We start from the raw sequence: 23,401 nt of genomic DNA, 5'->3' as shown, positions 1-23,401 counted from the left end.
TTTACTTTCTCACTTTCACCATTCCTTGAATCCTCATGATGTTCAGCATGCTTCTGGTGATGGACACCCTGCTTCTTTATTGACTAAAGGGACCACTACTTTGCAAAATATTTCCTTCCTCCAGAGGCTGGGTGTGCTGCCCCTGCAACATTCTCATACTGTGCAGTCATTGAGGGAGAAATGAGTACAAATCCGATAGCTTGAGACAAGACTCTGAATGTTCTCTTAGGCTTTGGAGTAGCCAGGGCTGAGAAAAGGTGAAGAAGAAAGGCAAAGGCTCTGAAGAAGGAATTGGAGGGCATGCATTCTATGATTCATCTGGCCATGGAATGAGAGACCAGACTAGCAATTCTAGGGTAAAAGTGAGAGTTATGTATTAACTCATTATATTTCTTTAAAAGTTTATTTAGATGCTGCATGAATTACTATTCAAGTTGTCCACCATTTCTAATTTGCTGGATTTGAGCTTCACCTTCTACATTTTTTTAAAAAGTGTGTTTTAATTATTTCAAGTATCTTCAGAAATAAAGTACTTTTTTTGGTCCAAACTTAAAAGTATTGAATCTATTTTTCAAAATAGCTTTCAATTTTTGCTGATGCTTGGTCCCCATACTTTTAAAGTGCTTTGATAAGCAAGAATCCAAGTAGGCATAGTAACTAGCCTAAAGCAAGATTAATTTTTTCCTTGTCTGAAATGTAAAGCTTCCTAGATTCATTTGACCTGTACTTTGGGTCAGTGGTATCAGGATTTTATGTGATGCAAATTTGTTTCTGCTCCATATATTTTGCTTTTAGCCAGTTTACTATGTTTCTGGTATAAATCTTCTATTTCGTAGAATAGTGAAAACCTTATTAAAGGATAACAGTTAGCTGTTTGTCTTGTTATATGGAATCTTGATGTGTGTGAACATGACATTTGACGTGACTTAAATGATCCAGAAATGCAGCTAAGTTTGCTATTTATGTATATAAGAAGTGGGGAGTGTAAGTGCGGTCATTGTTTACACATCCGGTTCTTCATAAATCACAGTAAATGATTGACTTTTAGAGCAATTTTAGAAAGCACATCATTAGGAATTTAGCTTAAATCTATTTAAAACCATGAAATTGAGTCTGGAAAAACTGAATGTTAATTGTACTACTTAAAAGAAATCACCCCTGTGTTGTTTCTGACTTAATTGGTCAAACTGGATTGTATTCTCCAATTCAGAGGGGGCCCAGATTCACTATCTTTTCCCTGGAGGGCACTGAAAGGGAAAATTGTGGCTCAGCTGCTCCCCCTTCCCACATAAGTGCCTCCACGGGTGGATTGATCTCAGTTTATAGAAGAGCAGGGGTGTAGGGGGAAATACTGGTCACCATACCTTTCACAGTTCAAGCCATTGCACAGTAAATAGTTCCTCTGAGGGAGAGATTGTGAGCAGTGTGTCATGAGGCCAGTGTGGCTCCGGTCTCCATGGATCTCCTCAGATATATGTGCATGCGGTATAGCGGACCAAAGTCCTGGCCATTGTTGAGTGGGATGGGTCATCAGGCTAATTTCTGCCTTCGTGATGGGACAATTACAAGGAAATTGTGAGTGGGAGCTCACAAATTTCCTGTTCCCTATTTGAGATTTTTCTGTGTCCTGTAACCTTTATGGAAACCTCTGCTGTCCTGTAGAGATGAGGGGTTTTCTTGACTGAATTGAAGGCATGCTACTTCTGTGAAGCTGGATGTGTCAGAGTCCTTTCTTGTTGTATTATTAATATAACTTCAGTAAGTGAGGGATTGGTGGCAACATAATCATTCATTAATATGCATTAGCTCTGTGGGGTAGGCACTGTTTCTATCGGTTTGTATAGAGTTTAGTACATTTTGGGAACTGCTGCAATATAACAGTGCAGATATGAATGATGTCTTTCTTTATACAGAACACAGAGTAAGGAAGGTGTAGTACACAGATACTGAACTACAGTACACACCTTTTTTATACTGTTCAGAAAGATAAACTGAAAGGCATTTAAGGTGCATTGTCTTCTTAAAAATAATGTATGTGAACACATACAAGAATAAACATAGAGGTAAAGAAAGAAGGGGAATCACTGGGATCCAGTGGCTAGGGCATGAGACTAGGAACACAGGAGATTTGAGTTCTCTCCCAGCTGTGCCACTGTCCTGGTGAGTAACCTTGGGCAAGTCCCTTCATTGCTCCGTGCCTCAGTTTCCCTATATGTAAACTAGGAATAGGGAAGGTTAACTCCATTTATAAATCACTTGGGTGAAAAGCACAATATAAGAGCTAGGTATTATTAAAATATTACATTGCATGAATACTTAATAAAATATAAAATACTAGCTTAAAAATAATTGTAACTTTTCAGTAAGTTGCAGCCTAATAGGGGTAAGTGTCCAGTACTGCAACACTTACATACATGAGCAGCTTTACGCACAAGTATAGTTACTCATGTGCATATGTGTTTTCAGGATCAGACTCTGTAATTCCTCTTTTATTCACCTTCCAGGACTTGCACTCATAGTTCTCTTTCTCTATGCCAGTCAATGACATCACAAACACTGTAAAGAACACTGCTCCCTGCTCTGTTCTAGTCTGCACCCCTAGAATGCCGGCACCTCTAGGCATGTGCCTACTGTGCCTAATTGGAAATCCGGCCCTTCCTGCAAGCATGGGGAAGTGTGTGTGAAAATTGCATTGGTCTGTGCTGTAAGGGTAGCTGTACCAGCGTGAGTGCTGTCACTGGTAAAGTCACTGCTTCCCTAAAGGATGGGAGTCTGGTAGAGGAAATCTGTGAGGATGCCCCTTATTTGTCCTGTCAAGGACAGATACCACCACTAGCCTGGCAGATCCCCAAGGATTTGTGGTAGGCCGGGGCATCCAGGATGTGACTCTCCATTCCTCTTCCCCAGACTCCCTGACAGCATGGCTCAATTGAAGCCATGCTACTGGGGACTCTCCCTATCTGCATCTGTTCCAAACACCATTGAGGGACTCAGTGGAAGAGTTAAGAGTCACAGGCTATATTATTTTTTTATTCAGATCCTCCACAGAGGAGGAATGATGTGCATCTTCCTTAACCAGCCCACTCCTAACACAGTAGCCAACCCAATCTCCACATGCTCCTCCCATGTCTGTTACAGATGAGGACCAAATTCTCTTCTGATATTCAAGGAGGCAGCCCCCTTTGACTTGGCTAGGAACTGAGTGGTTCCATTCCAGGGCTGAATTTACCCGGATCTCTCCTTTTAGACAGCACTATAACAGTTGTTGTTACTGGCTCTCACACATTTCTACTTCCATCTTTCTCCTCACTTTATATATTTTAAGGGTGCCGTGGTTTCTCTGCAAGCTCAGTGATTGGGGATCTGTGCAAGTTTGGGACAGCTATTGTTTCCTTTGTGCCAGTCTGGACGATATAATTTAGGAACAGTGAAATGGCCTTGGTTCCCATGCCTGTGAGGAGTCTTCTTGGCACTTGAGATTGTTTCTAAAAATGCTCATTGGGTACAGATAGTCTTATCTGTCCAACCTTTAGTTGTAAAAGATACTTTCATTTGGCTTCAGAAAATATCTAATACTGATGATTTTATCCACTGTATTTCCAGAATTGGGGGAGTTGTTCCTACAAAATGGTCTTGGGGTGGTAGTTATGAGGAACTACACTTTCAGTAATTGTAAAAATCAGCCTTTCAGGCATTTACAGTGGAGAATTTAAAATCTTGTCTCAATCGATAAGATTGAGTAAAATGGCCTTTTTCCTCACTGCTGCCCCAGAGGAGCTGCAATGATATTAAAAGGTTCTTATGTGGCTCAGTGTGATGGGGTGGACTCCCCACACTAGCCCTGCAAAAGCTGAATTAGATCAAGTGGGCCCAATCAGCTAATTAGGCTGCAAGCAGTGGAGGTTTAGGGAGCTAATTAAGGGCAGGCTCATCTGTGCGGGAACAGGCAGGGCACGCATAAAGCCAGGGAGGTGGCTCCTCCTCCCCCAGTGGAGGTTGGCAAACCCAGAGAGGGGGAAAGCCAGATATGTAGGAAGAAGCCCAGGGAAAGAGCAGCAAGAGGCAGGACTGTACAGGGAGTGTGGCTGCTTTTTAGAGGGTCCTCGGTCTGGAACCCAGTGTAGAGAGAGGGTGGGCCTGAGTTCCCCTATCAGCCACTGGGGAGTGGCGCAGGGCTTTGGAGGTGCTAGCCAGACAGCAGGTCTGGAAAGACTGAATTCCCTGGGATAGGAGGACTTTAGTGACCTGGCCTGAGGACCAAGCCATGGAGAGGAAGCTGCAAAGCTGGGAATGAGTGGGGCAGCAAAGCGAGACAAGACAGGAGAAGACAACACAGGAGGGAGAGTGCAAGCTGGCAGAGCTAATCCGCAGGATGGCCAGCAGGAGGCATCGCTCTGGGTGAGTGGACTCTGTGACAGCCAGCATTAGTAGTAGTGCATACGTCTTAGCCCTGGCATCAGGTCAGCTGACTCAAGAAATGTTTTAGTAACTGGGTTCCATCAAGGGAGCAGCAAGTGGGGGAAGTCTAGGTTGAAAGTCATCCTCATGATTAATTAACAGGATCACCCACATACTGATAGCCCACCCTCCCCTTGTAATAGGTCCCTGTTCCCATGAGGCTGATGCTCTAAGCAAAAGTGGGGAGATAACTAACTTAGGTATTTTAAACTCTTACTTTGGAACTAAATACAAACATTCTAAGGGATCTTTAGTACTATTTTATGAAATTCTTTTACAAATTGGGTTATGAACTATGTTGTTACTCTGCATCCTCTTGAAAACTTCACTTCTTCCAAAAGGCCAATAAACTCTAGTCCTGGTGAACTATTAAGAAAATAAATGACAGACGTAAACTCCCATTAAAAAAGCCATGAAACTAAGAAGCATGCAAAATCTCATCCTTCATTCACATTGTGTATTTTTCACTGCATTTCATCTCTTAGCTTTCATTTGTGAATTGTCTATTTTGGGTCCGATCATTTTCAAATATGCACAAGAGACTTTCTCATTAATTTTTCAGAGGATTGTTCACATGGCTAAGTATTTGCAGAATTGTTGTCTTCAGGGTAGGGGCCTTGTTTTCATACTTGTCTGTAAAGCATATAGCATGATTTTGACAGTATACTCATAATCATATTCTATCTAAGGTACTTGTATGGCCCCAAATACTGTAGTATCTGAGCACCACACAATCTTTAATGTAGGCCAAGTGAGTTGCCCAAGGTCACGTAGCAAGTCTGTGATGCAGTTGGGACTTGGACCCAGGTCTCCCAAGTCCTATAGGGTAGGGGTTCTCAACTAGGGGTATGTGTATCCCTGGGGATACGCAGAGGTCTTCTAGGGGTACATCAACTCATCTAGACAGTTACCTAGTTTTACAACAGGCTACGTAAAAAGCACTAGCAAAGTCAGTACAACCTAAAATTTCATTCAGACAATGCCTTGTTTATACTACTCTATATACTATACACTGAAAAGGAAGTACAATATTTATATTTCAATTGATTTTATAATTGTATGGTAAAAATGAGAAAGTAAGCAATTTTCCAGTTTTAGTGTGCTGTGACGCTTTTGTATTTTTATGTCTGATTTTATAAGCAAGTAGTTTTTAAGTGAGGTGAAACTTGGGGTACGCAAGACACATCAGACTCCTAAAAGGGGTACAGTAGTTTGGAAAGGTTGAGAGCCACTGCTATAGGATAGTGCTCTAACCACTGGCCCATCCCCTCTCTCTAATCGGTAATCAACATGGGACACTTCTGGGATTTTTCTCAAGCCTGGATATCTAGTCTATTTGTACTTTTAAAATCTGTCATTGAGTTTTTCCTTTAATAATACTTTTGTAAAAATAACATAAAATAGGCAAGGGCAATTTATAAAATTAAATTAAAAAATAGAAATGAGGCAAAAGTTAGAAATGGAATAGAAAGGGCAACTATAAAATCAAAATACATAGAAATAACTAGAACTAATGTGTCAGTCATCTCCTTGAACACTTTGCTAGTATATTTTATCCCTTATTCCCACCATTCATCTGTTTCTTCATTTTAGACTGTATCTTTCCCTGTGTTTGGAAAGTGTCTAGTATGTTGTGCATGCTACCACAACTCAAATAACAAAAAGACTGAACTATATACAGGTTTGATCCCACAAACATTGAAGCATGCAACTGTACTCACCTGAGCAATTCCATTGACTTTGTTTCACAGGATTTGTTTTAATTAAAAATGTAATATTTTTTTTACTTTTGCCAGCTGCTCTAGAGGAGATAATCCCTGCTATTGATAGGTACCACAAAGGTATCAGCTTGGTAGATTTACCATTGGCTTAATGGGAGAGAGTTAGGCTAATACTTCATGCTCTTGAAAATCCGACCACAAAAGTTCTCATGAATATTACAACATGCATGTTATCATGAAACAGTCATGAATGGATGTTCGAGGCTTCAGTCAATTGGTCTTTCTTAACTTTATTCATTATGTTTTCTGAAGGAGGGTATACACCTCTACCCCGATATAACGCTGTCCTAGGGAGCCAAAAAATCTTACCGCGTTATAGGTGAAACCACGTTGTATCAAACTTGCTTTGATCCACCGGAGTGCGCAGCCCCGCCCCCCCGGAGCGCTGCTTTACCGCATTATGTCTGAATTTGTGTTATATCGGGGTAGAGGTGTACCTAAAGTCTTGGCTGAATATGGGTTTTATAAAATGGCCTGTGATTGTATTCTGCATCACCCCACAGCACCTCTAGCAGCAGAGGATCAAACCGGTTCAGCTGCTTTTTCAGTTCATGTCTCCAGAAGCAGCAGAGTGAAATGTCTGTGTCACTTTCACTTCAAAAGTGTTGCTTTTGCAGGCCCCACTAAGGAAGTACTGTGCTGCAGGAACATCAAGTATGACTGAAAAGAAGAGATTCAGGATGGGAAGGAAGAGGATGAAAGGAGCAGAGAAACATGAAAGAGGGGGTAGAAAGAGCAGAGACTCACCAAGAGAACAAGGATTGGCCTGCTATTGATTAGATTTGAAACAGAATTCATTGTCAAGCTTGGTCCTTCACTATCCAGGCCTGTAGGGGCTAGGAATACTGTGAAGGCAGCACACTTATTCCACGGGGGAAATCTGAGTGCCTCCTAAGGATTTAAACATAGAAAAAATAATACACTTTCTTCCGTATCAGCATCCAGGAAAAATAGCTTTGGTTAACTTTAGGGGTGGGTGTAGTGACTCCCTCAGGCCTACTGAAGAAACAACATCAACTGGCAGCAGTGGGGGGTGTATGTCTGTTGAGCTAGAGAGAGGGAGAGATTGAAACAAAGGGCAGGAGGGGAGGGGCAGAGAGTTATACAATCTCCTCCATCAAATGAAGATACACCAAGCAACAGAGTGACACAAGTGGGTCTCTGAATACTGGGGGGTGGGGAGGTAGGAAGAAACAAAAAGCTCAATCTTCCTTCCAGTATATACAAGTATAATGTATACAGGAAGGGAGAAGGAGTTTTCTGTCTTTTCTTCCCCCTCCACCCCCATATATATGGATGGGGATGGGGGTAGAACTTCAAATTTATCATAATCTACTAACCAGCGGCTGATAGGAAAGGAGGACCTTTCAAGCATTTTGTAAGGAGAGCAACTCATCAGAAATATTTCTTCCCCTCTAGCCTCCATTCCACTGTTGCTAAGCCCCTGTCTTTCTTTTTGGCCCTCTTCTGGCCTGGTTTTTCCCCTTCCCTTGATATTCTGCCCTGTCTCTCTGCAAAACTCCCTTACCTGATCTCTCATTTTCTTTTCTACCCCTCACCCCACCCCTGTCTCCCTGACTTGGTTCCATATCCCGTATTCCATCATGGTTATGCATCTCTCGCCTAACAGCCGCCTATTTCTTCTTTCCCTCTATTCCCTTTTCTTCACTGGTGGTGGTGGCTCCCCTGGCTCACTGCCAGTTTCTAGATGAAGTGGGAGGAAGAGGTGTGCTGCTGTAGGGAGTCAAAACCAAAGAGGATTTGGCAGCAAGGCTAGTTCTGCTGGTGATAGCTGCAAAAGGAGCTGTTGTGTGGCTTCTATCAGGGCTGCCCAGAGGGGGGGCAAGTGGAGCAATTTTCCCCAGGCCCCTGGCCCCATGAGAATGTCTGAGGCTCCCCCGGCCCCGCCCCCGCTTTCTCCCATACCCGGCGCCTCAGCGCGCCACATCAGGAGCTGCCCTGGACAGCGCTGCAGCGATGTGGCAGGGCCTGAGCTCCTCCCGCTGAGTCAGAGCCATGTGGTAAGGGGGTGGGCTGCGAGCTCCAGTCCCACCAGAGCCACGCCGCTGCAGTTCTGGCCAGGGCAGAGGCTCTGAGAGAGGAGAGAGGCGGGGGTAACCCAGGAGCAGCCCTGGACAGCGGGGGGCGGTCAGGGGATGCGGAACCAGGGGTTGGATTGTGGGCGTTCCGGGGGTCTGTCAGGACTGGCGGGGGGTGGATAGGGGTCGGGGCAATCAGGGGACAGGGAGCAGGGGGGGTTGGTGGGGGTGGGGTCCTGGGGTGGTGATTGGGGGAGGTCTCGGGGGGGGGGGCGGTGAGGGGACAAGGAGCAGGATGGGTCGGGGATTCTGAGGGAGGCAGTTGTGGGGACAGGAAGTGGGTGGGGGTTGGATGGTGGCAGGGCCAGGCTGTTTGGGGAGGCACAGCCTTTGCTACCCTAAAGCTCATTCAGCAGTTTGAGGCTTGAAGACAGCTATTTAACACAAAGAGCCAAGCTGTTATCTTTTCTATTAGGGCTACCATCCCTTTCACTTCTCAAATGCCAAATTATAGTCTACATTTAATGTCAGTGCCATAGGGAGATTCATGTCAGGGGAGGGTAGCTTCATTTAAAATTAGCCACTTTAGATTAACCATGATAGAGCCAAGAGAGCCATGGGGGAGGGATCACATGAGAAGAGCAATATCCTACACGACCTACCTCCTTCCCAACCCTACCAAGGGAGACCCCCCCCCCTGCATTACCCGAGGCTCCAGAGGGGTTAATTCAGTGGTTCTCAAACTTTTGTACTGGTGACCCCTTTCATGTAGAAACTTCTGAGTGCGACCCCCCCTTATAAATTAAAAACACTTTTTTATATATTTAACACTATTATAAATGCTGGAGGCAAAGCGGGGTTTGAGGTCAAGGCGGACCGCTCATGACCCTTAGTAATAACCTCGTGACCCCCTGAAGGGTCCCGACCCCCAGTTTGAGAACCCCTGGGTTAATTTAATTTTAGCACCCTGTGTCCATTCACATGCATGTGCTATTTTGAGCATTTCAGTTTTCATAGGCTCATCCCAAATTCTGGAACAAGCTCAAATGCTCAGTTTGTGGAGTATGTACATAGTCTATACTAAAGACAAACCCACAGTAACCGTCTCCAGTTTGTGAGGGACCCCATTGAGCCAGTCTCTAGGAAACAGATACATTCTAATAGGAACTGTGTGATTATGGGGGACTTTAACTTCCCGGATATAGATTGGGGAACAAACGCTAGTAGCAATAATAGGGCTCAGATGTTCCTAGATGTGCTTGCTGATCAATTCCTTCATCAAGTGGTAGCTGAACCAACAAGGGGGGAGGCCATTTTGGATTTGGTTTTGGTGAGTAGTGAGGACCTCGTTGAGGAAGTGGTTGTAGAGGACAACTTGGGCTCCAGTAATCATGAGCTAATTCGGTTTAAACTAAATGGAAGGAGTAATAGAATTAAATCAAAGACTAGGGTTTATAATTTTAAAAAGGCTAATTTTAACAAACTAAGAGGACTGATAAGGGAAGTGGATTGGGCAAACGTATTAATGGATCTAAAGGCAGATGAGGCCTGGGATTACTTTAAGTTAAAGCTGCATGAGCTGTCGGAGGCCTGTATCCCAAAAAAGGGAAAAAGGTTAGTAAGCAAGAGATTTAGACCGAGCTGGATGAGCGACCGTCTCAAAGGGGCAATTAGGAAAAAACAGAAAGCGTACAAAGAGTGGAAGAGGGGAGGGATCAGTAAGGAAACTTACCTTAGTGAGGTCAGAGAATGTAGAGATAGAGTGAGAAAGGCCAAAAGCCGTGTAGAGTTGGACCTCGCAAGGGGAATTAAAAGCAATAGTAAGAGATTCTACAGCCATATAAATAGGAAGAAAGCAAAGAAAGAAGAAGTGGGACCGCTGAAGACTATAGCCGGAGAGGAGATCAAGGATAATCTAGGCATGGCACAATATCTCAACGAATATTTTGCGTCGGTGTTTAATGAGACCAATGAAGGGATTAGGAATACTAGCAGAGTAACAGAGGGGGATACAGGAGGGGAGATTACCATATCCGAGGTAGAAACCAAACTTGAACACCTTAATGGGGCTAAGTCGGGCGGACCAGACAATCTTCATCCGAGAATATTGAAGGAATTGGCGCGGGAAATAGCAGGCCCCTTAGCGAAAATTTTTAATGAATCTGTAAACTCGGGGGTGGTTCCGTTAGACTGGAGAATAGCTAATGTGGTTCCTATTTTCAAGAAAGGGAAAAAAAGTGACCCAGGTAACTACAGGCCTGTTAGTTTAACATCTGTAGTGTGCAAGGTGCTGGAAAAAATTCTGAAAGAGAAAGTAGTTGAGGACCTTGAGGTTAAGGGCAATTGCGACAAATTACAACATGGGTTTACGAAGGGCAGATCGTGCCAAACCAATCTGATCTCCTTCTTCGAGAAAGTAACGGACTTATTAGATAAGGGAAATGCGGTGGACCTAATATACCTTGATTTCAGTAAAGCGTTTGATACTGTACTGCATGAGGAATTATTGGTTAAACTGGAAAAGATGGGGATCGATATGAAAATCCAGAGGTGGATAAGGAATTGGTTAATGGGGAGAATGCAGCGGGTCGTGTTGAAGGGTGAACTGTCAGGTTGGAGGGAGGTCACCAGTGGAGTTCCTCAAGGTTCGGTTTTGGGACCCATTTTATTTAATCTATTTATTACTGACCTCTGAACCGACTGTAGGAGTGGGCTGATAAAATTTGCGGATGACACAAAGCTGGGAGGCATTGCCAGTTCGGAGGAGGATAGGGATATTCTGCAGGGAGACTTGAATGAGCTTGTGAATTGGAGTATCAGAAATAGGATGAAATTTAATAGTGAAAAGTGTAAGGTGATGCATTTAGGGATGACTAACAGCAATTTTAGTTACAAGCTGGGGACGCATCGGTTAGAAGTGACAGAGGAGGAGAAAGACCTCGGGGTCTTGGTAGACCGTAGGATGACTGAGTCGACAATGTGACGTGGCAGTGAAAAAAGCCAATGCGGTCTTGGGTTGCATTAGGCGAGGAATATCTAGTAGGAACAAGGAGGTGCTGCTTCCGTTGTATAAGGCACTGGTGAGACCACATTTGGAGTACTGTGTGCAGTTCTGGTCTCCCATGTTTAAAAAAGATGAACTCAAACTGGAACGGGTACAGAGAAGGGCCACTAGAATGATCAGAGGAATGGAAAACCTGTCATATGAAAGGAGACTTGAGGAGCTCGGGTTGTTTAGTCTGTCCAAACGAAGGCTGAGGGGGGATATGATTGCTCTCTTTAAATATATCAGAGGGATAAATACCAGGGAGGGAGAGGAACTGTTCCAGCTCAGTACTAATGTGGACATGAGAACGAACAGATATAAACTGGCTGTGGGGAAGTTTAGGCTTGAAATAAGACGAAGATTTCTGACGGTCAGAGGGGTGAAATATTGGAACAGCCTTCCGAGGGAAACAGTGGGGGCGAAGGACCTGTCTGGTTTCAAGATTAAGTTAGATAAGTTCATGGAGGGAATGGTTTAATGGAAAAACATGATTTTAGCCAAATGAATACCGTGCCTTGGTAGGTAAATAGTATAATGGCCAATGAGGGTCAGGCTGGAGACTCTTGCCTACCTGCTCGGGGTTTTACTGATCGCCATATTTGGGGTCGGGAAGGAATTTTCCTCCAGGGTAGATTGGCAGAGGCCCTGGAGGTTTTTCGCCTTCCTCCGCAGCATGGGGCAGGGATCGCTAGCAGGAGGGTTCTCTGCCAATTGAAGTCACTAAGCCACAGGATTTGGGGACTTCAACAGCAGAGTCAAGGGAAAGGGTAGGGACGGCTTTGTGGCCTGCGACATGCAGGGGGTCAGACCAGATGATCATAATGGTCCCTTCTGACCTTAAAGTCTATGAGTCTATTCATGAAGGTTAAGTCCATTAATGGCTATTAGCCAGGATGGGTAAGGAATGGTGTCCCTAGCCTCTGTTTGTCAGAGAGTGGAGATGGATGGCAGGAGAGAGATCACTTGATCATTACCTGTTAGGTTCACTCCCTCTGGGGCACTTGGCATTGGTCACTGTCGGTAGACAGGATACTGGGCTGGATGGACCTTTGGTCTGACCCAGTATGGCCATTCTTATGTTCTAACTTAAATGAACCCAAAGTTATGAAGACAGATATGAGTCAAGGAAACCAGCAGAGTATCTGACTGGATGGGCTCAGGTGTTTGGTCACAAGCTGAGGTGGTTCAAAAATTTTGTGTGTGGTTTTTTTTTTTAGCAGAATTTTTTTTATTGTTTCTTTAAACAATCAAACACAGCAAGCAGCAAATAGTTGGCCACACACTTCTGAAACCCCAAACCATGTTCAGGTTTTGGCAGACTAATTTCAGCTTTTCAATTAAAAAAACCACAACAAATTTTGAAGGAAAGCAGATGTTGTCTGTGATTTTTTTCCTGCTTTTTAAAAACCCGTAGTTTTCGATCCAAAATAAGTTTTTTGACAGAAAATATTTGTCCAACCTTTTTAATGAGCTTTAGTGCCGTTTAGCACTAGCTGATGCTGAGAACCAGTGATAGCTTGTAAAGGTGACTTGAAAAGAAGTTTTCTCAAAACTGGGTTTGTGCCGAGATGCAGAAGGTTTTTAAATGTTTATTTTTCCCAGTGCCGCCCGTGGGGGGGAGGGGGGAGAAGGCCCCGCAGGGGTCCCCACGAGAATATAGTATTCTATAGTATTGCAACTTTTTTTTATGGAAGGGGCCCCTGAAATTGCTTTGCCCCAGGCCCCCTGAATCCTCTGGGCGGCCCTGGCTTCTATTCAAAACAATTGTCAAGTTGTGGATGCTGACAACCTGGCCAACTATAACCCAGTATCGAATCTTCCATTTTGGACCAATATTATTGAGAAGGGTATGGCTAGACAATTCTCAGAGCACCCAGATTGTCTTGTCCCTTCTCAATCTGGGTATACCCGGGAGCATGGCACAGAGCCTGCACTGATTGCTTTAATAGGTTATCTCCTTCAGGCATTAGATAAATATAAGGTGTCCATGCTGATGCTGTCGGAGCTAGCAGCTAACTTCAGTACTCCTTATGGGTGTTTTTAACTTGCCTGGGAACCCTACCATGAGTAGATGAAGCTGCTCTTCATTGGCTTCATGCCTACTTCTGAGAGGCCCCAAAGAGTAGGTTTTGGCAATTGGTCTTCAGCCCCAATATTTCTCTTGTGTGGGGTCCTCCAGGCTTCATTTCGTTCAATGTGTTTATGGGACAACTAGGAAGGCTAAGTAAGGAGGCATGAGCTGCAGAGTTTGCAGTCTGCTCACAGCATCCAACCCCCTCTGTTTCATCTGACCCTTCAGAGTGCCAGATTCAGTGACTGTTAGAGTCAGGGGCATGAATGAGCATTTGCTGACTGAGCACAATCCAAATAAAATGGAAGTAATTTTGGTATCACCATGAGACCTGCCACAACCAGGAGAGAGAATGCAGGGTAGGAGGAGATCCCTTTTTGTTAAACCAAATGGATGCCAGGATAGACCACAAGAACAGGGAGATCTCTGGTTTTCCCCAGAGCCTCTGGCCGTCCATCTCTATCATTCCTTCTCTTTTATCTTCCTCATTCTTTGTATTCTATTTCCTATTCTTTCCCCCTCCTCCCCATCACACATAGTTTTCTTCCTCTTCTCCAAAATCTTTCTCTCACTTAGATGGGCACAGACATACTGCTGCCTGTCCCTTACCTAATTTGATACTTCCTTCCTCTAATTCTTCCACAGCCTGTTGTAGTATTGTGGAAGAAATAGCTGTATCAGATTTCCCCAGGCTACATGCTGCGCCTGCTACAGGTGGGAAGAACGAAGTGTCGTAGTAGTTGCTTTCTTCTGCCCTGTGAACAGTTCATGTGGCAGTGCCCTGCAGAACCCAGAGGGTAGTAATGACACATAAAGATAGACTTTCATTACTTAACTTTCTTGCATTTAAGTCCATCAAGCTGGCTGTTAGCTTTCTACCTTAAAAAAAAAAAAAAAAAAAAGTAAACTTACTGTTCTGTTAAGATATCAGACTTTCTTATGGTCTTATAGTTATGGGTATGTTTGAGTTTATATTGTAGCATGTTTCTGGAAAAACGGGTGATGTTATCTCAAATACTGAATGAGAGATTTCCCTGAAAGACCATGCTCTTGTTCTGAATGATGTGATCATGCACAATTAAAGCCTTGCTTAACAAGAAGTGAGGAGGCAGCACCTTTCAAGCCAACTGTTTTATATCAAGTTTATTTTTTGACACAATATAATTTATTGTGTTTGCAACGTAACTCTCTATGGGCAGGAAATACAGTACTGATATTTAATTTTAAAACATCTTATTTTTAACTATAGTAATTCTCTTTTATGTCATGTTGAAAAGAAATTAATTTTTTCTATGTTTATATTTCATTAGTGAAATGGGAGTATAGAAACAAACACGAGGTCAAGGATGGTTGGCCAATACAGTATCTGCTAATGTTTTAAGTAAAATATACACAGTATGGTTATATAACCGAATAAATAATGCAAATCAAAATACTAGTTAGGTAGATTTTTTTAAATCTATTATCTGTACACTCTAGGGTGACCAGATCACCCAAGACAAATATCGGGACGCGGGGGGGGGGGGGTGTGTGTGTGTGACGCGGGGGGGCGGGGCCAAAAAAAAAAAAAAAAAACCTTCCTCCGCAAGTGCTGGAGGGAGGCCCAGGAGACTCAGGGGAAGCGCGGGGCCGGGGTGAGTAACAGTCCGGCCTGGCCCCGAGCAGGCAGGACTCAGTTGGGAGGTAGGGCGAGGAGGGGGGCGGCCCGCGGGGCTAGGCGGCGGCTGTTCTCCCCCCCGGGCAGTGGGACTCGGGAGCAGCCGCTGCTGCAGCTCCCACTGCTGCGGGGGCAGGAAGCGGCCATGGCGCTCCGCGGCTGCAGCTCTGGCGTCCCCGAACCCCCCGAGCCGGGGCCTGCTGCGGGGACCCAGCAGCGCGTACGCTGCGCCCAGCCCAGCCCCTGGCCAGGCGCGTCTGGGCTGCTGCCCAGCTGGTGCTATCCCACGGCGGCCCCGGAGTGGGGGCAGCAGGCCCCAGCCCCCCCGTCCCGCAGGGGAACGAACGGGGCTGGGCTGCCGATGCCTCCACCCCGGGGCCGCCGCGGGATAGCACCAGCTAGGCAGCCCAGACGCGCCTAGCCAGGGGCTGGGCCCAGCGTACGCGCTGCTGGGTCCCCGCAGCAGGCCCCGGCTCGGGGGGTTCGGGGGCGCCAGAGCTGCAGCCGCGGAGCGCCATGGCCGCTTCCTCCCCCCGCAGCAGTGGGAGCTGCAGCAGCCGCTGCTCCCGAGTCCCGCTGCCCGGGGGGGAGAACAGCCGCCGCCTGGCCCCGCGGGCCGCCCCCCTCCTCTCCCTACGGCCAGGCCGGACTGTTACTCACCCCGGCCCCGCGCTTCCTCTGAGTCTCCCGGGCCTCCCTCCAGCGCTTGCGGAGGGAGGGGGAATGGTGAGCCCGGGGAAGAGGCGGGGATTCGGGGAGGGAGCCAATCGGGGGAGGAGGGGGCGGAGTCGGGGCGGGGGGGGGGGTGCGAGCACTTCCGGGCTCTAGGCTCCGGGGCATTTCCTTGTTTGTCCAGTGTCCCGACCGCATGTCGGTCGGGACGCGGGACAAACAAGGAAATATCGGGACAGTCCCGATAAAATCGGGACGTCTGGTCACCCTAGTACACTCTTTCTCTTGTGAACCAAGATGTCACCTACATGACAATCATAACCTTAACTGCTTGGGAGAATGGAAGAGGCCTATGGCTATGCAGGTGTGTGTCATATAGTATACTGTCTTGCAGTTTTCCTACCTGACTCGCCATCTTTGGATGTCTGTAAACTGATTTCTTGAACTACTGGCAGTTTCCTCCTAATTTGCATTTAAAAACCTATTGTGGTGTTTCTACTCATGGCTTGACAGTCAGCAGATTGCAGCATGTTAATTATTTCGTGTTAGTGGAGCACTTAGAGCTTATTCGGTAATTTCTATTTTCAGAGTAGTACTATTGTTTGTACAGCACTAATATGCAGCACATTTCTAATATTTTACTTGATATCAGGTCTAATCAGACCTGATCATTGGATCAAATCCTTAAAAACTGTGGCAGCAGATTAACTGGACACTTCAAAGCCAGGTGTTACAGTATGCAATTTATCAGCACAAATAACACCTGGTGGCAGACAATAGTATTTAGAAGTAAGCAATCATGCTTTAATAAGAGGCTTGAAGACCTGTCTGATCCTGTTAATAACTTCCGTTATAAAGTAGCTTTGTGCCAGTAAGTGGACAAAACATTGTTATCATTACTGCTTAGAAACCAGCCAACTGAGTGAGGTCGAGGGGCCCCCATTGTGCTAGGTGCTATACCATGCACAGTAAGAGACGGTACCTGCCCTAAAGATCTTACAATCGAAAGAGACAAAACAAAGTGTGGGAGGGGAAATAGAGGCACAGACAAGTGAAGTGACTTGTTCAGGGTCACACATCAGATCGGAGCCCAGAATAGAAACTAGGTCTCCAGAATCCCAGTCCAGCGCCCTGTCTAGCAGTCTGTGCCAAAGGACATCTTCTGAGAAATTCCAGTCTGGGAGCCTGGGACTGGAGTTTATGACCTGCCACCAGGATAAGCTTTTTGCTATCTGCACCACTGTTACGTACTTTTCGTAGAAGGTTCTAGGCTAAAGTTGTTCCCTGAAGCAGAGGATGCTCTGAGTCCTTCTCACAAATGAGTGCTCTTTAGAGTGACTGTATTTTGGAAGTGTGCACGTAGCCAGCTCAGTTGTATCTTTTATTCAAAATCGTCCGTTTGCTTCCTCACCTCCAGAAACAAAGGTGTGAAGAAAAATTCTGTTTCTACATCCTAATTGCAGAATAAATTTAAATTGAAAACCAGAAAACGTGGAGGCAGAGTTGTGAGCCAGTTTGATTTCTATGTTTAGCCAAGATCCTAGAAATCAGTTTCCCAAAGAAAAACGCAGAATTTTAATTTTTACAGAGAATCTTTAGTTTTTACGTTTTGTGAAAAAATAAAAGCATTTTACTGAAAGTACCAGTGGCACTTATTCAATGTGTGCAACCCCCCCTCTTGTGGTTGATTTTTGAATGCGCTTTAAAGTTTACAGTGGAACCCCATTTATCCGATCTAATTGGGACCGGGGCTAGATTAGATCATAAAAAATGGGAGTAATCAGGAGAATTGGCAAAGAACTTTCTATCCCTTATTTTAATATGGAGGAGGGGGTGCTTGGGCAGTCAGCCCCGCACAGTGCTGACAGCCAAGCCTCAGCTGCCTAGGGCTGGCTGTCCGAGCCCTGCTGCTGTCAGCCCAGGGCAGCTGGTGGTTAGGTTAATATGGAGAGCTGGATAATGGAGGCTTGGATAAATGGGGTTCTACTGTACATCAATAAAAGATTGTGTTCACTCATATATATATATATAAATAAATATAATCAATTGGCTAGGGAAACTAAAGTTCAGCATTTCATTTTAATCACAGAAAAACACGTTTTTGGTTTTTTTGTTTTTATCCGAGAATTCTGGATTTTTTTTTAATCATGGCAAACTAGGATCCCTGGTGATCAGTACTTTCCTAGTGCTCTGTGCTCTTGCATACTGTGCTTTAATCAGAGTGCTCTCCTTCTCATTCTTAAAGGAGGAGCTGAACAGCCTGGGAACATACTGCTCTCCTTTCATGTCCTGGAAGGTTTGGTAGATGGAAGAATGCTCAGTTGTGGGGATACTGGCTGTGGTATGGGTCAGTCACCAAACTTAAAACTGGCCTTACACTTTACACTTTTAAAAGGCTGATGTAAAGCCTTGCAGGTGAGGCTGTGTAGTAAATTGGAGCTAAAATTGCCCATCATTTGAACTGGTTAAATTAATATAAATAAGCAGCCCATCTTCCTTTCTTTCTCCATGATTTTTAGATTGATTCTCAGAGAGAGAGAAAAGGGGCCTTTTGAAAACTATGGGGGTGCATGTTGGATTTGATCGATGTATCGTACCATACTTGAGTGAAAACTCCTATTTTGGTGGCTACACTTGTATTATTGCTTTTCCAGAAGACACTGGAAATGTACTAAAGAAAATGAGAGCACAAGGCACAGAGGGATTAGAAGCAAAATACATTAGGGTACTGATTATTATATAGATAAACCTTTACAGTTTTGGAGGACAGACTTTTAACTTTCTCTGGTTCCTGAAAAACTGTCTAACTTTTCTGATAAACTCTGCAGCTTCTTACAGACATGTCTGACTCTTATTTTTCTCCAATAATCTAATGAAACAGAGTAGTGTTTACTCATGGTCTTGAGCATGATGTAATCCTTATTACGTCTTATTTCAGGTTTATATCTTGAGCATTAATGCAAGTTTAAAGCCCTGTATCCTAGCAGTGTTTTTTGTTCCTGTTCTGGAACACAATGTTGGCAGTTCCCCCCTTTCCTAGTCTATGGGTTGAAGTGGCCAAAAACAACCTCAGGTTCAGTCTATCTGCAGTCACTGTAAAGGGGATAGTTCAACTGCTATACCTAAATTATTTATATAGCTGAACTATGACAAATAATAGAATCCTCTACTTATGGAAGTGGGAGACTCTTTAGAGCTCTAGTCTAAGGCAAAGCATACCACGGCCTATGGTTACTCAACCAATGGCTTTCCCTTCTGCATGAGCTGCTGTGTATATAGTGAAGTAATTTATTCTGATAATAAAGAGCCATCAGTCTAAGTGTTGTTGCTTTGTAGTAGTGATTGGACCACAAGCTCAGATAAAGGGCCATTAGCAAAATAATAATGAATTAGAGGTCAGTGAATACCTTTTAATAAAAAAAAGTTTGGTAAATAATGCCAAAAATGTACCCCAGAGTGTCACAATAATGGCTCCAGTTAGTTACAAAAAGAAGCAGCATTATGACTCTTAAGCAGGATAGAACAGGAAATATAGGGTAATTAGGGTAATTCTAATGCTTATAATTTATGTTGTTTTTGAGTTTCTGTTTACATTTACTCTCTGCAGTGCAACTAAAAAAGACCACTTTAAATGAGGTGCCGTACTTGGGGAGAAACATACGGCTTTTAAAATGTAGAAAGTGTTTATTTTTTGTTCATGTTGGAGTACCAAAGAAATAATCGTAACATAGATTGCTGTTGTTTAATGTGGAAAATTCATTTTTTGAAAGGATTGTATCACCCTTATTTTAAAAAAAATATTTAGTTTTCTTTATCAATGTTTATTTGTAGCATATTAATGTATTTACATTACATTCTATAGACTCCAACACATGTTTTCATTGTTTTCAAATATTCAGATGTTTTCCATTTTTAATCTGGGACCCTGCACTATGTAGCTGAATGCATAAGTCTATTACCTTGGTACAGGAATGGGTTTCGATTTTGTTGGTGCAGGGTTTTCATTAAAAATTCTAACCCTCCCCCCCCCATTCTCTTAAAAGTATCTGATCACTTGCATTTGCTGTTTAATGAATCTGTGAAACTGCCTCTGTCTCTGTCCATCATCACTGTAGTCATGCATTCTTTGGGATGTTTTTAGTTGGCATGCCCTTTCTAGTTAGGTGACTGTTTTCCTGTGTTTATTGATAACATATTAGGTTTCTCTTTTCATGTGTTCATGTTTGAGTCTGAGAAACATCACCCAGAGGTGGTGGTGGGGGATGAATGGGGAAGCACCGTGAGCCTGGTGTGGGTGGGGGGAATGGGGTGCCCAGGGAGGCAGCAGGGGCCACAGTTGATTGAGGGTGGGGGAGCCCAGGGAGGCAGCAGGGGCAAGGGGCGCCAAAATATAAGTTTGTCCAGGGTGCCATTTTCCCCAAGGCCAGCCCTGCACATGAAAATTAACTGGCCACAGGTCCACCTTGCAATCTCTTACAGTACATGCCTTCACCTGTGCTGATGCCAGCAGTTCTCTCTAGGACAAGCTTACTCCTTCTGCAAGAAGTGGCACTTTCCTTGTAGCCACCTCAGAAACCACTAAGCAGACATAGAGGGATGAGGATGACAATGGGCCCCTGCCTAGATCCATGCATCTTTTTGGACACTCTCACCTACACATGCTCCTAGGGTGGCTGTGTTTATACAAGATCAAGAAGGAGTTGGATCCTTGGACTTTACCCACTTCTGTGAAGATCCTCTGTGGATCCTAGCCCTGGCTCTTCAACCTTCTGTCTCCAGGCATTTCTTCTCCCTGATGGTTTTGGTAATAGCCATCCATACCACACATCCATCTGTGATATGGCCACTATCACCGGAGACCTGCTGCAAGTATATCATTAATCCCATTACTAACCCATTTTTTTAAAAACAGAGCTGCATAATGTGATCAAACAAGTGATGTCACATGGAGCAGGCCTCAGGGTGGATGGCATCCCTTACCAGAGAGCCCTGGGCTAGGAAATGTTTTCATATAAATTATATATTCCTATGGGGACTGCTCTCGGTGGAAAATGCTAGGATGAGGCAAAGGGAGTGATGGGATGGGGACAGCAATGCAACTGGCAGCCATTTCTTGATGAATCTTGGTCAGCAACCCACAGGGCATGCCCCTATGGCATAACATGAACTGAGACCATGGTAGGGAACTCTGAAGCCTATTCGACAACCTTCCTCAAAGAGGCAGCTGCAGTCTCCTCTAGGTATCCAACGTTGAATCCCAAGGCATATTAAGACTAATTGGGATCCCCTTCCTTCTAAGGGAGCCATGTTTTTCCCCCTCCTCTGAAAATATTTGTCACCATCACCTCTCTGAAGAGACCTACAACTTTCTCAGTAAACATGGGCTCTTTGCTGACCATCGCATTCAGGACACCCTTGCACAGTCTCATAAGAAGCAGACTAGATGCACATATGACAGGCCCCTCAAGACACATACAGCAAACCTGCTTGTCCCCAGGTTCCCAACCCATGTCGGCAGCAGTAAGGACGGCTAGGCAACTTGCTGTACACTTGACACAAGTGACCCACTCTCCAGGGTCATTAGCAGAAATCGAAGTCTGTTTCTGAACTTTCCCAGGGTATATTTGGGTCACTATCCTTCTCCCTTTTGAAGAGGCTTATCATACTGCAACCATGCATTCATCTCCCAAACCAACGTGACAATGTCCTGGTATTTTAAGCAGAGACAAATATCTCTTGAGCTGTATTTCAGTTATCACAGCCTGTAAAGCCTGGAAGGATGCACTGTGCCTCAAGGACCCTTTTCTTAACCTTCTTCTGGCTCTTCCAGCCCATCTGGCCATGGAGGGCAATATGCTGAGGAGAGGTCTCCTCCTGGAGAAGGGTGTCTAAATCAGCATACTTGCCATGCCAGATCTTTTCTTTTAGAATTGAGGAGTGGTGCTAGCCTGTAGCTGCTCTATACTATATCAGATGGCCCAGACCTGTCCCCTGAGTACTTACATTCCTTGAACATTAGTAGTACTTTCTCAGGAATTGTTGGTGAGATCTTGGTTGGTCTGGGTGTTTTGTTAAGCCTTGGCTCAGCTTCCTGAGATATCTCACTTCTGTCTGGTGTAACATCAAGTGGCTGAGCAGGGCTGCAGACAGCTGCCATTCTATTCTTCCCTTGCTGCCTGAGTGTTTGGGCTGGTGTAAGTCTTCCCAGTGGCAAAGACTTACAGGTTGCAGCATCACTCAGAATAAATGGAGATATTATTGAGAGTTCTGAGCTATGTGTGATTAGAAGCAATAACCTGGGTTCTGCCTGAATAAGAAATTTGCAATATTGATTCCTGTTACATTTTTGTACCAAAATCCTCTGGAGAAATATTTGGATTGAGATCCCTAAATCCTGGTTTCAAAAAGATGAGAGAAAACAAGTTCAGCAAGAGGAGATATTTTGACATCTGTTAAGATAAAGGATGCATATTTTCATATGTGGTTACTGTAACTATTCATGAAAGTGTCAACCTGTTGACTAAGTTATTTTCAGTTTCAATATGGAGCATGTTCATTCATTTTAACAGCTCCATTTATGATAGCTACTTTTATAGGGTCTCTTTCTCCATATGCTTTTAACATTAAAACCAGAGTAAGGCCCATTCCTCCTCTAAGGAATCTGAATTCGGCTTTCAAGGGACAATACTTTCTTCTATTAAAATTTTTACATTTTTCGTTTGTTTCTTCTAACTATAAAAAACATCTCCCAGTAGGGGCCCCATCTGCCAGAAATACTGCAGCACTTAAGGTTTCAAATCTAGCCTATCCCAATCCTGGGCAATGTTGCAAAAGGGTGCTAAAGGAGTTGGTGGATGAGATTGCAGAGCCATTAGCCATTATTTTTGAAAACTCATGGCGATCGGGGGAGGTCCCAGATGACTGGAAAAAGGCTAATGTAGTGCCCATCTTTAAAAAAGGGAAGAAGGAGGATCCGGGGAACTACAGGCCAGTCAGCCTCACCTCAGTCCCTGGAAAAATCATGGAGCAGGTCCTCAAGGAATCAATTATGAAACATTTAGAGGAGAGGAAAGTGATCAGGAACAGTCAGCATGGATTCACGAAGGGGAAGTCGTGCCTGACTAACCTAATTGCCTTCTATGATGAGATAACTGGCTCTGTGGATGAGGGGAAAGCAGTGGATGTGTTATTCCTTGACTTTAGCAAAGCTTTTGATACGGTCTCCCACAGTATTCTTGCCGCCAAGTTAAAGAAGTATGGGCTGGATGAATGAACTGTAAGGTGGATAGAAAGCTGGCTAGATCGTCGGGCTCAACGGGTAGTGATCAATGGCTCCATGTCTAGTTGGCAGCCGGTTTCAAGCGGAGTGCCCCAAGGGTCGGTCCTGGGGCCGGTTTTGTTTAATATCTTTATTAATGATCTGGAGGATGGTGTGGACTGCACTCTCAGCAAGTTTGCAGATGACACTAAACTAGGAGGCGTGGTAGATACACTAGAGGGTAGGAATCGGATACAGAGGGACCTAGACAAATTAGAGGATTGGGCCGAAAAAACCTGATGAGGTTCAACAAGGACAAGTGCAGAGTCCTGCACTTAGGACGGAAGAATCCCATGCACTGCTACAGACTAGGGACCGAATGGCTAGGTAGCAGTTCTGCAGAAAAGGACCTAGGGGTC

The 23,401-nt window shown here is 44.5% G+C and overlaps 1 protein-coding gene across 7 annotated transcripts in view; it reads left to right on the top strand.

Annotated features, from left to right (window-relative positions):
- Positions 1-23,401, top strand: part of PLEKHG4B (pleckstrin homology and RhoGEF domain containing G4B) — a 199,072-nt gene that overhangs the window by 5,161 nt on the left and 170,510 nt on the right. Inside the window, exon 1 of one of the 7 annotated variants that reach the window (XM_065584049.1) lies at positions 4,274-4,398. The exons of the other annotated variants lie outside the window; for them this stretch is intronic. The gene's annotated coding sequence lies outside the window, so the exon portion shown is untranslated. Of the gene's footprint in view, positions 1-4,273; positions 4,399-23,401 lie in introns of those variants that run through there. 7 annotated transcript variants of the gene reach the window in all.

This window comes from Chrysemys picta, chromosome 2, assembly GCF_011386835.1.
Source record: "Chrysemys picta bellii isolate R12L10 chromosome 2, ASM1138683v2, whole genome shotgun sequence".
NCBI classification, from domain to species: domain Eukaryota; kingdom Metazoa; phylum Chordata; order Testudines; family Emydidae; genus Chrysemys; species Chrysemys picta.
The sequence above is the reverse complement of the archived record's forward strand: the minus strand, read 5'-3'. Positions and strand labels throughout refer to the sequence as shown.